General features: G+C 43.2%; 2 non-coding genes and 1 pseudogene across 2 annotated transcripts; 2 read left to right on the forward strand and 1 right to left on the reverse strand.

Annotated features, from left to right (window-relative positions):
- Positions 1-474: 474 nt before the first annotated feature.
- On the forward strand, positions 475-547 carry TRNAR-UCG (transfer RNA arginine (anticodon UCG)). Its single transcript has one exon. It is a non-coding gene; the product is annotated as a tRNA-Arg (tRNA).
- Positions 548-4726: 4179 nt separating this feature from the next.
- Positions 4727-5523, forward strand: LOC147464771 (uncharacterized; annotated as a pseudogene).
- A 2543-nt stretch (positions 5524-8066) lies between these two features.
- On the reverse strand, positions 8067-8139 carry TRNAA-UGC (transfer RNA alanine (anticodon UGC)). The gene has a single exon. It is a non-coding gene; the product is annotated as a tRNA-Ala (tRNA).
- Positions 8140-13204: the final 5065 nt, after the last annotated feature.

A 13204-nucleotide genomic window follows, 5' to 3' on the forward strand; every position in this document is an offset into this window, starting at 1 on the left:
CCAGCGTTGGAGAAAGTACAAACTGGACATAACCCGCCATTTTCAAACGAAGCCTGAAGCTAATATAGCAGCAGGACCTTCTGAGGTTTTTCCTCCTTCAGACCTTCTATCCACAACACGTAAAGGAAAAGATTAGCTTTGCCAGAGCGCCAGGGAACCGAACTTTCCTCTGGGGATCCCGGACCGAGTACAAGTGGAGAAGCTCAGTCTCCAAAATATTTATCCCGGCTTCCTTGGAAGAATTTGTCGTCGACCCTGCCATTTCAGCCTTTTGTTCCTCACTTACTTTAAATTTTCTTAGTTTCCAGGGAATCTTGGCTCACTCTGGGTTGGTATGACACTCCTTTTATCTTCTTTGATATTAATCAATAAATTAAGGTGTTTAGGGAAATTGTGGGATATAGTGAAGAGGTGGGTTGGCAAATGAAGTAGCGCAGAGAACCAGGGGTTGGGCCGAGGAAAGCCCACCCCCCCGCACCGATAGCTCAATTGGATAGAGTGTCTGGCTTCGAACCAGTTGTTAGGGGTTCGAGTCCCCTTCAGTGCCAATGCCTCCGCCCATTTATGGCTTTATTTTGTTTTGAAACGAGCAAAAAACGAATAACAGGGATGGGGGCAACATGAATTCCATCCCACCGGGCCCCTTGTTCGAGGTGTTGCCACGAATCTGGTTGATTATCCCGTTTTCTGCCCATTCGCTCCCCTAGCTTCTGTCCTTTTCCCGCTCTTCGGACATATTCACCCCGTGTGGGCAGCCCTTTGGATCGGACAAAGCACTAATCAATGGTTTTCGGGCTGGGCTTTCTTTCGCGGCTTCATTTCGGTTTTAAATCGCCGGGGTCCTGCGCAGGGCAGGCAACATCATTTCCCTTTTTCCTTGCCACAGTACAGACGGCATTGCGGGGCGATCCTTTATTACGTATTATAAGAAACACTACAAAGGTAGCAATAAAGGTTAGAGGACGTGAAGGCGGAGTGGGAACGGAAGGACGCGCGCAGAATAATTGCTACCTCCCCTCCCACGCAGGGAAACGGAAAGGGGTCAATCACCCACAAGCTTTTTTCGTAACTTAGCTTTGCAAACAAAAGAATGGTAAGAAGGATAGGAATCGTTGTGACGGCGCAGGATCCACCCTGATCACCTTTGCTGAAGTCCGGTGTTGCTGAACAATACCAATGTGGTAAGGTGTTGCTAAACAAGACAATGTGCCACTTTCGTTTGCAGTCCACAATGCGCGAAAGCGATTAGCTACGAATGGATAGGCATGGTCCAATGCCAGCGAGGGGCGTGATAGATAGATCATTGGGCCTGGCCTCGTAGTCGTAGTGCGGTTTACGTGCTGGAATACCATGGGGAATGATGGATTTGCATCAGCACCATCGCACGATCTTACATAGACACGTCGCCAGCGCATACCTGCTCACTAATGTACACAGTGGTAAACGGTAATCATAAGTACGTGTGTAAGATGGGCTTAGTACGAGAGGACCGGCATCGAGTCGTTGTCGAAATCATCTTCAACGAAAAAAAGTTATTAATGACCCTAAGGATTGAAAATTTCCTAAAAGCGAGAAAGACCTAAACTTTTACCTTTTTAGTGACTAAGTTAGCGACTGACGCAAAATACACTCTTGCAGACACCAAAAATAGTGCAATTTACGAAAAAGACAGTAATTAGCCCTTCGCCAATCCGTTTGTATCATGGGTAATTTGGTAACCACATCTATAGTATAAAAAACATTTCTTTTGTCTTGACCTAGACCATACGATCTGAGGCTAAGCCCTGCCCTGCTACGTGCCATTTAGTTTAGAAAACGTAAGTTATAGCAAGCGTAGCTCTGGAATTTTGGGTGGGGAGCAGAGCGTAGCGATAAGACTGTTTCTTTACTTTTTTTTTTGTTTTTTAATAATTATTATTAATTACAAAATGACGCTTGTAAGAAAAGGTAAGCAAAATCAACGTTTTAACTAATCCTTGGAATGGAACGGTTAAAGATTTAACCTTATCCTAACTCACAAAAAAGTAGCATAATTGGCATATTTAAGATGTACGGGTTTTTTGAGTTGAGGTGGATAACCAATCTATCCGATTGGTTCGTAAGGCCGCAGAAGCGATAGCACCGGAGAGCTCAATTACCTTTCATGCCCTTTCACTGGTTTTCACCATCCTAGCTTTCTTTCACTTTTTAGTGATAGTGATTTTATTTGTTTTTTTTTGTTTTCCCTCTTTTTTTTGCATTATAATATATGATTTCGCGGTGGTTTACGTAGGGTCTATCGACCCATAGAACTCTACGGAAAGTGTAGACGGAAGTACAGGAGTAGTGTTGACGGAGGGTGTTGGCATTTTTGTTTTCGCCGTTGTTTAATCATAAACACAAAGAACAGCCATGAATATTAGTATTAATAACCGCAAAACAAAGTTTTAAAGTAACAATGAATTTAGGTTGTTGTTTTAATTTAAAAAGCCCCCAACAAACTCCCCGCAGGCTCCAACCCCTGGCCCAATTAATGAGGTTCCCCCCATTAACCTACCGCCAGCAGAAATTCGCCCATTTGAAACCGAACTTACTTTATCACACTGGTTAAAGAGACGGCGCCGTCAAGTACATCCGCGGTGCCGCCGCAGGCTGCAGAGACAGCAGAGATAGTCAACCTTGCTTCACCTTTCGAATTCTTAAACTTTACTGTAATTTACATGATCGCCTTGGCCTTGATCATTCTAGCAGTCATTTACAGAAAACGTATAAACTTTTTAGTGTAAAGATGGCTCTTTTTCACGAACCACAAAGATATAGGGACTCTATACTTAATCTTTGGTGCTACGGCTGGAGTAATGGGCACATGCCTTTTGGTATCAATCTGTATGGAATCAACATAACCTGGCCACTAAATTCTTAGTGGAAATCATTAACCTTATAATGTGTTAATAATTGCTTACGCTTTTTTAATGACATCCTTCCGGTTACGCTGGCGATGATAGGTGGATTTGGTAACCGGTTTGTTCTGATTCTTACAGGTGCACCCGACATGGCTTTCCATGATTGATTAATATCTTATTTCGGTTGTCGCCACCTTCGTTGTTGCTTCTATTAAGCTTAGCTCTAGTAGAGGTGGGCAGTGGCACTGGGTGGACGGTTAAAAAAAAAAGGCCGTGCCCTGTGGAGACGTGGGGAACAGTAATTCCGCTCGATGCGGGAACGTCCTCGCTACAAAGAAAGAAGCCAAGCCGGGCCGCAGACCTTGAAAATCCAAACTACTGTATAAATCTTTACCACGAAAGGACAACCTGCTTGGGGGGATTTGCCCTCCCATCAGAGACTCAATGCGGAATATCTATCACTCCGCGGATGGCTCGTAGGTATGACAGATAAAGATAGCTGTTTTGGCATCATGCTCTAAGCGCAAGTACGGCTTAAGTATCCTTATTGCCTAAAGCAAGTACGATCCATGGTTTACTACGTTACGTCAGGAAGATGCTTGATGTAGGGTTTGTCGATGCGCATAAGATCATGGAAGTGTATTAAATCGAAGGATGCTAGCTAAGCCATCTGCTATAAGAATAATTGGGAAAAGTTTGAACTGAGAGATTGGATTCTCCAGAGCAAGGGAAAAGCTTTGTGACAGGGTGATGGATAAAGGTACAGTCTAATCCATACGGAAACATATGGCGTATAGTATTGAGTGAACATAACGCTGCTGAGGCTATTTAACACATGTGCTATCCCCCTTTGAGTAGTATAACCAGTTATTCTGGAGGAGCTGTTGATTTAGCCATTTTCAGTCCCTACCTATTAGGTGTTTTCTCTATTTAGGCTTCATTAATTTTATAACCATTATCCTTAACACGCGTGGGCCTGGAATGACCATGTATAGAATTACTTTTATTTTTTGGTTTGTTTTAGTGACAGCATTCCTACTTTTACCATTCCTTCTCGTGCCGGCAGGTGCAACTACCATGTCATCAACCGATTGAAACTCTAATATCACTTTTTTTGACCCTGCTGGAGGAGGGGACCCTATCTCATACTAGCATCCTCCTTGGCTCCCTGGTTATCTAGAGGTTCATATCCCCATTCTATCAGGATTTGGTATCATTAGCTACATTGTTTCTACTTTCTTCAGAAAACCTGTTTTTGGTTATTTAGGCATGGTGTATGCCATGATTAGTATTGGAGTTCTCGGATTTACTGCTTGGGCTTATTATACGTTTACTGTAGGCTTAGACGTGGATACACGTGCCTACTTTACGGCGGCCATCATGACTATCGCCGTGCTTACTGAATCAAGGTTCCTAGTCGGATTGTTATCATGTGGGGAGGCTCGATATAATACAAAACACTCATGTCATTTGCAGTAGGGTTTATTTCTCTGTTTACTATAGGAGGACTTACTGGTATAGTTTTGGCTAATTCCGGGATAGACGTTGCTTTATACGATACTTACTACGTGGTTGCATATTTTTATTATGCATCTTTTATGGGAGCTGTTTTTGCCTTATTTGTAGGGTTCTATTATTGGATAGGTAAAATGCCTGGTCTTTAATACCTAGAGACTTTGGGTTAAATTTATCTTTGGATTACTTTCTTTGGAGCGAATCCGACTTTCTCTCTCATGCATTTCCTAGGTCCTTCGGGTATGCCATGTCGCATCCCTGATTATCCAGATGCTTACGTTGGATGGAATGCTTTAAGTAGTTTCGGCTTTTATGTTTTCGTTTGGGGATCCCTTGTTTTTTTATAGTAGTTTTTAAAACTTTGAGCGATGGGAACAGGTGTGCTCCAAGTCCTCGGGCTGGTGAATAGAATTCAACCATATTTGAATGGATGGTCTACAGTCCTCCAGCTTTTCATACTTTCGGAGAACTTTCAGCTATCAAGGAAACCACAACCGTTTCGAGAGATCCCCCCGTGGTTTTGTTGATGCCTTTGCCAGTCGGGAATGTCGATCTCGGTGTAGTCGATTTGTATCGTCCAGTGATCAATCGACTTCATGCAGAATCTCCTTGGAGATATGCATTCGATCATTGCGAAGAGCTCAAAACCGTCATTGAGACCTTTCAACAAGGCGGCTATTAAGGCCTGAAGATACTTATGATTTCATCCAACAACTGTATCCCGAACAGTTGAACTCGTTATTAGGGTCAATATTTAGCAGTATTCGCCCTAACTTGGATGTATTTGCTAAAGCACAATACTTAATAGTATCTAAAACTTTGGAAGAGCAAAGTTCGAATTGTTTCTTAAAATTCATTAACATTACACACCGTACAGTAATAGACATGGAATTGCTATTCCCGATCAGGATTTAGATCAGATTATTGCGACTGTACTTCACAGGTTCGTCCAGAATTCACCGTAGCTGTTACTAACGACCTTTTGGTACACATCATACCGCTGTTTCACACTTACGAGAAATTATTAGCCTTCATAAGTTTCTTAACTTAAATGGTTTAATATAAATGAGTACAAAACAGAACTTGAAAATACAAACTAACGCTGGGGGAAGGTCCGATCCCTTCCCTTCCCGGAGGTATGGCTGAGCGGCTTAAGGCTGGTTTGCTAAATCAACATACAATACATTGTATCATGGGTTCGAATCCCATTTCCTCCTACACTTTTCCTTGATGATTATGCTGAAGTACAGTACAGAATCGAAAATTACAAGACGCTCTTTCCCTATGATATGATGGCCAGGCCGTTACCTGAGCACTCTTCCCGCCGATCTTACCTTGGTAAGAATGTAACTGTGTCGTTGCCTCTGTTCCGTAACAATGAACAGCAAAAATAGACAATCAAAGGAAAAAGTGCAGTGGTCACCCCATTTGCCATCCTTCAAAATGGCAAACCAAACGACACATAAGTCTACTTTGATAACTGTAACGGTAGCCGCTACCTTTACCTTATCAACGCTTTTTTGTTTTATTAACGCAAGCAAGCAATTCTATTTTTGCTTTCGTTTGCTTTCTCTCTTTTAGAAAATGCAGCAAAAACAACAAGCTATAGTAGCGCTACAGCAGCTATAAAAGTAACCCAATCCCAGTCTCCTTCACGTTAAGCGGTCTCCTTTTCATGCTTTAGATAGCATAGCATCTCAGTCTCCTGCATTTATGTTATGGCCCTCGATTTCCCAGCAGAAAGGGAACCCAACCCTTTAGTCTCTTTTTACCCGTATATAGTGGACCTAAAAGCATGAAGCCTTACTACGAGCCCTTCAGACATGTATGCAGCAAGTCTTTCTAAAGGATCTCTAAACACAGACGCCGATTTATGAAGATCTTGCATTGCTAGCTCTGCAACCTCCATCTTTTCTTCAAATAACGCAGCAGCACATGTGATAAGAAGATTCTTCACACGACTGCCAAGATTCAATGCTTTCAACAAATGCTCAAAGGAAAAAGAACCATGCTTTAAAGCTGTTACTGCACTTATTTCCATCTTGGTTTCTTCTGGAGCTACTGAATCATGCACCAGCTCCTTTATATTATATGCTGCTGTTTTTTAGTCAAATGATGGAAACACCCAACCATACCCGTAATGATAAAGACAAATGCCAACACGTAAGCACTATTATTGCAATCAGAGCTCCTAATTGGCGCAAGTGGTGCAAGGACAAGCTATCTATGAAGGTATGGGATGTAGTATGGTGCAATGTCTGCATAGAAACGCTAAGGTTGCATCTCTGCTCTGGAAGTTTAGAATTTTGCTTAGCCTTAAGGGGTGAACTCTTCTCATGGTAAGCACTGAACCCAAGCCATACTCTGTGCATAGATCTTCATGCAGATGCTTGAAAAACGCAGGAATACTCCCTTTCCTGTGAACACATTTGCTTTGCACTAAGGTCAAGGACCTCTAAGCTACTGGAGTTGGCAAGGATGCAGGAAATGGCCCTGTAAAGTTGTTAAAGCTCAATACAAGCTACTGGAGTTGGCAAGGGATGCAGGAAATGGCCCTGTAAAGTTGTTGAAGCTCAATACAAGCTTACGCTTGAAAAAAAGAGAAAGGTTACTACACAGTCGATAAAGTAAGCCAACCGCAGGGACTAAACAAAAAGGCGTCACTTAGCTAGTTATTCAGCTAAAGAGGTGCTCTCTCTTTCCTTTCGCAGGGACTAAACAAAAAGGCGTCACTTAGCTAGTTAGCCAAAGAGGTGCTTTTTTTGTATATATACAAGAGATTAATTATGTTCTTATCTAACGTCGTCGTGTGTTTTAAACGATTTCAATCAGCGCAGCGGGTTTCTTTCTTCATTAAGCTCAAGTGGTGTGGTAAAATAGGACTAGGTGTTTCTTGGTTAGCTGCATTTTCGTTATGATTGTAAGCTTTACATAGATTCAAGGCTTTCCTTTCATTCTCACTTGCCTTTTGCATATCTTGTTCACAGCTCGATGGCCGTACTAAGAATATAGTAAACATGCGCCTCGATAAGGCGCGGCTAGGACGGCTCGTTGGTTCTTCCAACGTGCGTTTCCTTAGGGTCTTGGTTTCACTTGTCTTCATCCGCATTCGCATGAGTCAGTTTGAGTGAAGGGCTGCTTTGGTTCCGCACGCTAATGCGTTGTTGAGTACCCTTTTTTATTGGCCTTCCGCCGTAGGTTATCAACCTACCCTTGGTACGGAAATGGGATTACTGCAGGAAAGGAAAGGGAAGGAAAGGAAAGGAATTACTTCCACCAAGGAAGGATCAATAACTTCCATTCAAGCTGTTTACGTACCTGCGGATGATCTGACTGACCCAGCCCCGCTACGACGTTTGCACATTTAGATGCTACAACTGCGCTTTCAAGAGGCTTAGCAGCAAAAGGTATCTATTCGGCCGTGGATCCGTTGGATTCGACGTCAACTATGCTGCAGCCTTGGATTGTGGGTGAGAAGCATTACAAGACGGCATAAAGGGTTAAGCAGACTTTGCAGCGTTACAAAGAACTTCAAGATATTATAGCTATTCTCGGATTGGACGAGTTATCCGAGGAGGACTGTTTGATGGTAGCTAGAGCACGAAAAAGAGAGCGTTTTTTCTCTTTTTTCTTTTGGATTTCTATTTAATATGCTAATCTGTATACGAATGGAGACGATCGGACTTGAACCGATAACTTCATGCTTGCAAAACATGCGTTCTACCGATTGAACTACGCCCCCGTCCTCGTTTCATGTGCAACACGTATCATGTGGGCAAACAAAACACAAGAGAGCTATTGCTCATACGTGCGTGCCTATAGCCTTTTTTCTACAGAGTTTAGACTTTATCCAAGACACGGCCCCATTTCATCACACTGTCAATGAAAGAGGCTAAATGTCATAAAGTAAAGATGTGTCGTTGGCAGCAAGCAGTAATAGTTCACGAATCTTTTCTCGGTCCACCATTTTGATTGTATCGGCGTTAGGGAGGGGATAAGCCGTCTTGTCTTCTCGGAAGGGAAGCCTTGAGGCCAAAAGCGAAGCGAAAAGAAAAAGGTTATGGATACAAGAGATGAAAAACCGCAATCTTGGATACAAAAAACAAAAAAAGTTTGAAAGATGAAATTTCAAAAGCCACCAACCGATAGTTATGGCTTCTTTTTTTCGCACTTAGATTTTTGGATAGATGCCCTTATACAGGAATACATCCGAGAAGAAGCGCTTGATAAACAAGAATTGCTTATCCAAAGATTCGCAGTTCTTATAAAAGTCAAAGAAAACCTGAAGGCAAAAAGGAACTAAGCTAGTGGCCCCGCTTTTCCTAGTTACTTATGAAATGGCACGTTGTCTATGTATTCGAGTGGTCTCATTGAATCTCTTCGGGGGTCTGCCCCCTGCCCCATATACATCTTAATGATAATAGAAGCGTCGAAGGCCGATGCGTCGAGTAAAATCCAGGCCAGGGGAATCGCACAAGTAAGCGAAAGGGGCACGGCACCGAGTTTATCTCAAAGATTGTTTATCAACAGTAACATGGCTGGGTATTCATAACTTTTTCTTGCGTGAAACCACTTGCTCTGCTTTAGGTCGCTTCATAACTTAACTGGTTCGTACATAGCACGAGGCTTAATAAATAGAATAGGATTTTCTTTTGTAAAGCGTTTTAAATCAACGAGACTACAAACAAAGAAAAACAAAGAAAGAAAAAGAAAGCAAGCTGTAAGCAAAGAAAAAGAAAGGAAAAAGGAATATTAAGCACCATCCATTACCACGCGAACCACCGGTTCATAAAAAAACTAGGGTAGAGTGTTAAAATAACATTCTACATGGTATTCTGGAAAAGAACTCAAACAACTAAGATGAAACAAATCAACGTAATAGCTAGGTTACCTAAACGGGTGAAGCTCTCTGTCTTTAACCATTTAGGAATGCAATCATTGTTCTTTAATTGGCTGCTCCGCTCGGCTTTCCCTCCCACGAAAAACCCTTTGCTACGCTTGCATCTTTAATTGGGCTTTCTCTTCACTTGCCTTTGACCGTGGCTCTTTAGACTCTTAAAGGCATTTTCGTTAATCCTACCATTACGTTGAATGTAAATGCATTGTACTAATAAAAGATATAGCGCTTTAATCGCTCGGGCTTTCCCCCGGAAATCCCTTCGCTTGCCATTACAGGGGCTAGCTTTATGTCGTAGGAACAAAGGTGCTACTAAAGCAAAGGAAGAGCTAGTGCAACTTGTTAATAACAACTTGTTTTCTAAGGGTAAATAGGGTTTAATTATTAACCATAATAGATTCTTTGTTTAAGGGTTAAATCGTTAATTTTAATGGCCTTTAATAGTTCACTATTAAAGTAAAGTCGTATAAGCCCTGGTCCATCACCTTATTGTCTAGCAATGCTTGGTACGTTGAGGCGAGACGGGCGACTCGCTTAGATCACCCAGCGGCAGTGTCAGGCCTTTACTGCTAAAGGATACGTCTTTACATTTAACAAACACTACACTACCAACAGTTCAGTTCCCTAGCCCCGGTTAGTTAACGTCAGGACAACTGTGAGAAGGGTCTCCGTGCCGTGCATGAACCGCCGCGATGCAATCATAGCCATAGACAACGCCAAACAGTTGCAGCTTCTTCAGTTCAGGATACGAAGCAATCAGCGCTAAGCAGCAGCTTCGAGAATACAAAGCAAAGCCTCTACGTTCATTGACTGGACAAACAGTTATAAAATACGTATCTTCGGTGGTTGAAGGGCAAAGTGTTGACTAACGTCTACGGGCTTCAATTTTTTCATACTGGCCCTTCCCTTTTGCATGACCGAATAAGCGAGTAGCTATTACGTATTCGGTTATAGCTATCCCTCACTAATTCGTAGTTCGGTCGAGCAGTCATAGAAATCTATCACGGTTCATGATTAGACTTCATTCCACCTTGCAAAAAGTGGCATAATTGGCCCCCGGCTAGAGCCGCGGTAGCTGCAGAATCGAGTAAGTAGACCACCGTATGACAGATAGGCTTACCAGTCGACCGCCTTTCTTGCTACTAAAGCAGTGCCGCAGGCAGTGCTTGCTTGGTTGCAGGGATTTCAAAATACCTTTTCCCTGCCGCTCGGACGGACAATTAATTACGTTTTCCTGCCTCCCATTAATTACGTAATATAGAGAGTTGTTTCATTGCTCGGACGAGGAAATTAAGCAAACGACACCCTATTTGATCAAGGTATTTTGAAATCCCCGTGTCTGCGTGCTCGTTTGGGCACGAAGTTCACTCTAACGCCGTAGACACCGAGAGTTTAGTTGGTTGAGTTTCGAAGGGTAGAGCGGTAGCTACGTTTAGTTCGTACAGTTCTTCGCTTCGAGGAGCATAGTTGCCTACAAATAAGAATCAATCTGCCCACATTCTATCTCAAAAGAGCTTTGCTTTCCTCGCTTGGCAGTAGTTAGTTTTTCGCAGCTTCATGTAACTTAAAGGAGAGAGTCTGTGAAACGGCACCGGTTCAAGCCCGGTCATGAGCCAACTGGATCGGAGGATTCATCTACTACTTGTCATTAAGTTGAGCACTGGTATGGTGACTGGAGATTATTGGGGCAACCCTTTTCCGGAATGTAAGATGATCGCCTTGCCGTGGCCATTCCGCTTACGGTTATTGGCTTTGCAGTAACTAACTAAGAGATCATCAACAAAAAATGATGAAAAATAACCTATTCGAAACTTCAAAAAGTCTAACTCTTTCGATGATTAGCCGTCGGGGGTTTTCCAGTGAAACTACCAAAAAGAAAAATCCCTTTTCGTTTGTTCGTTAAGAGTTACCCGTACGGTGTCACTCTAGAGTGACTCGGGAGTTCATATCGAATGTGTTTTCTTAGTGGTCGCCATTTCAATGTACGAATTTGGAAGGAATAAGCGGGGGGGCAATTTTTAACTGTGTACTTCTATTCTTCCAATTCCGACAGTTCAGAAGACAGGCCGGAAGCGGAAACAAGCCAGCAGCCCGCCGAACAAGGCTCGACGCCGACAGAGAATTTATCGTTCCTCCTCCTCCATCATCTTCGGGGCGCCGTTATGGGAAGAGGAGTTGGAGGGGATACTCGTGAAATCAAGGATGACAACTCCACTCCAGAAGGAGACAAGGCGGACACGAATTGAGCTCATGGGGCCGTCAAGCGAAGTTGAGGGAAGCCCTTCGTCATCGAAGAACTGGAAGGAGGAGGTACTAGCGAGGCTCCCGAGACTAGCGAGGCAAAGAGCCAGAGCCCCTTTTCTTGACAACAAGAAGAGGAGCTGCTTTCCAAGCTGGATCACCTTGCACAATCACAAGTGCCTAAACGTTCTTGGTGGAACCGGTTTTGTGTTTCTGTAGGGGACCAAAACCGGAGGAGGACACTCCTTCCGGAAATGAGGGAACGGTCAGGATACTGGGTCGGGCGATAATGACCCCGGAAGAATAGGAAGCACTGGGGGAATTTCTGGCTTTGCCCCTTCCTGCTTCCCGAAAAAGAGAATGGCAAGGATGAACCCGAGAATGAGAAAAGGAGCAGCAGTAGGTATGGAAACGTATTTAGTTCCTTTGACAAGCCCTGTGGCGTGAAATCTATCATTAGCCAAACAATTACGGTCTCCAGGCTTTGCCTTAACAAAAGCTATTGCCCTGTTTGCTTTGATGATGCCTTTTCGATATTCTTCGTTTTAAGGAAATCAATAAACAACCCTGAAGATAAGTCTAGATAAATAACGGTTACTTCGGGGTGGCCTTTGCTTTGGTCACCCCCCAACTAGGAAAATAATGGTAATGCGTTGGACTTACAGTCCTAGAATGATGGTTCGACTCCATCCCCAGTTTTTTTTAAGTAAACCCACTGTGGCATGACGGTACATGACAAGGGACCCTAGCTTAGAATGCAATGGATGTATGGGGTTCCCCCCAGCTACCTACTCCTTTTGCTAGGATTTGGACACGCGAGGAGGGGCTCTGTTGCTAGCCCTTATTGACATAGAGCTACTGCCTTGGCAAGAGCTGCTGTCTTCGCTATGTCAACCGTGCATAAAGAAATGCCATAAACGTTGAAAACAAAGAAATTGCTAGAAGAATGTCGATTGATTTCTACGACGTAAAACGAATCATGATAATTCGTTGCAACTTAAGTCCCGCCTTGGCAACCGCTACGTAGCCATCCCAGGTTCAGTAAGCACATAGACTCTTAACAAGCTATGGGGCCGGATCATGTTAAGATGAAATGCCATTTGACCTCAGGTGCTGGCAAGGGCATCTAGCCAATGCCTTCCTGCATGCGTGAATGCTGGGTTGTGAAATTAATCGTTTAAATGCAGAAGCCAACGATAGCACTATGACTACGAGATTAGGTCAGGCCAAGGATTCCTCCCTTTACCGCGTCCTTTTCTATCTATCTATCGGATTACCCTTTTAGCATTTGACCATGCCTATCTATTCGTAGCGTTTAAAAGAGCTTTCGAAAGAATAGTCGTTTAATTTGTTTTTTTGGATTCGTCCGAGAGAAGCAGTTAGTCGATTTACGCGTGCCGACCTTTTTTTAGAGCTTCGGTTCTTCCGCCTGAGCATCAGTGGAATAAGGACTACATGGCGCTAGCCACACAAATTCTTTGCTTTAAAAGAAAAGTTTTGTTTGCCTATATGATACGTGTTGCACATGAAACGAGGGCGGGGGCGTAGTTTAATCGGTAGAACGCATGTTTTGCAAGCATGAAGTTATTGGTTCAAGTCGATCGTCTCCATTCGTATACAGATTAGCACATTAAATTTATTAACTAGGCTAGGAAATTCAAATTGTAAT

This window comes from Adiantum capillus-veneris, chromosome 1 (assembly GCF_014529385.1).
Source record: "Adiantum capillus-veneris isolate H3 chromosome 1, ASM1452938v2, whole genome shotgun sequence".
Classification (NCBI taxonomy): Eukaryota; Viridiplantae; Streptophyta; class Polypodiopsida; order Polypodiales; family Pteridaceae; genus Adiantum; species Adiantum capillus-veneris.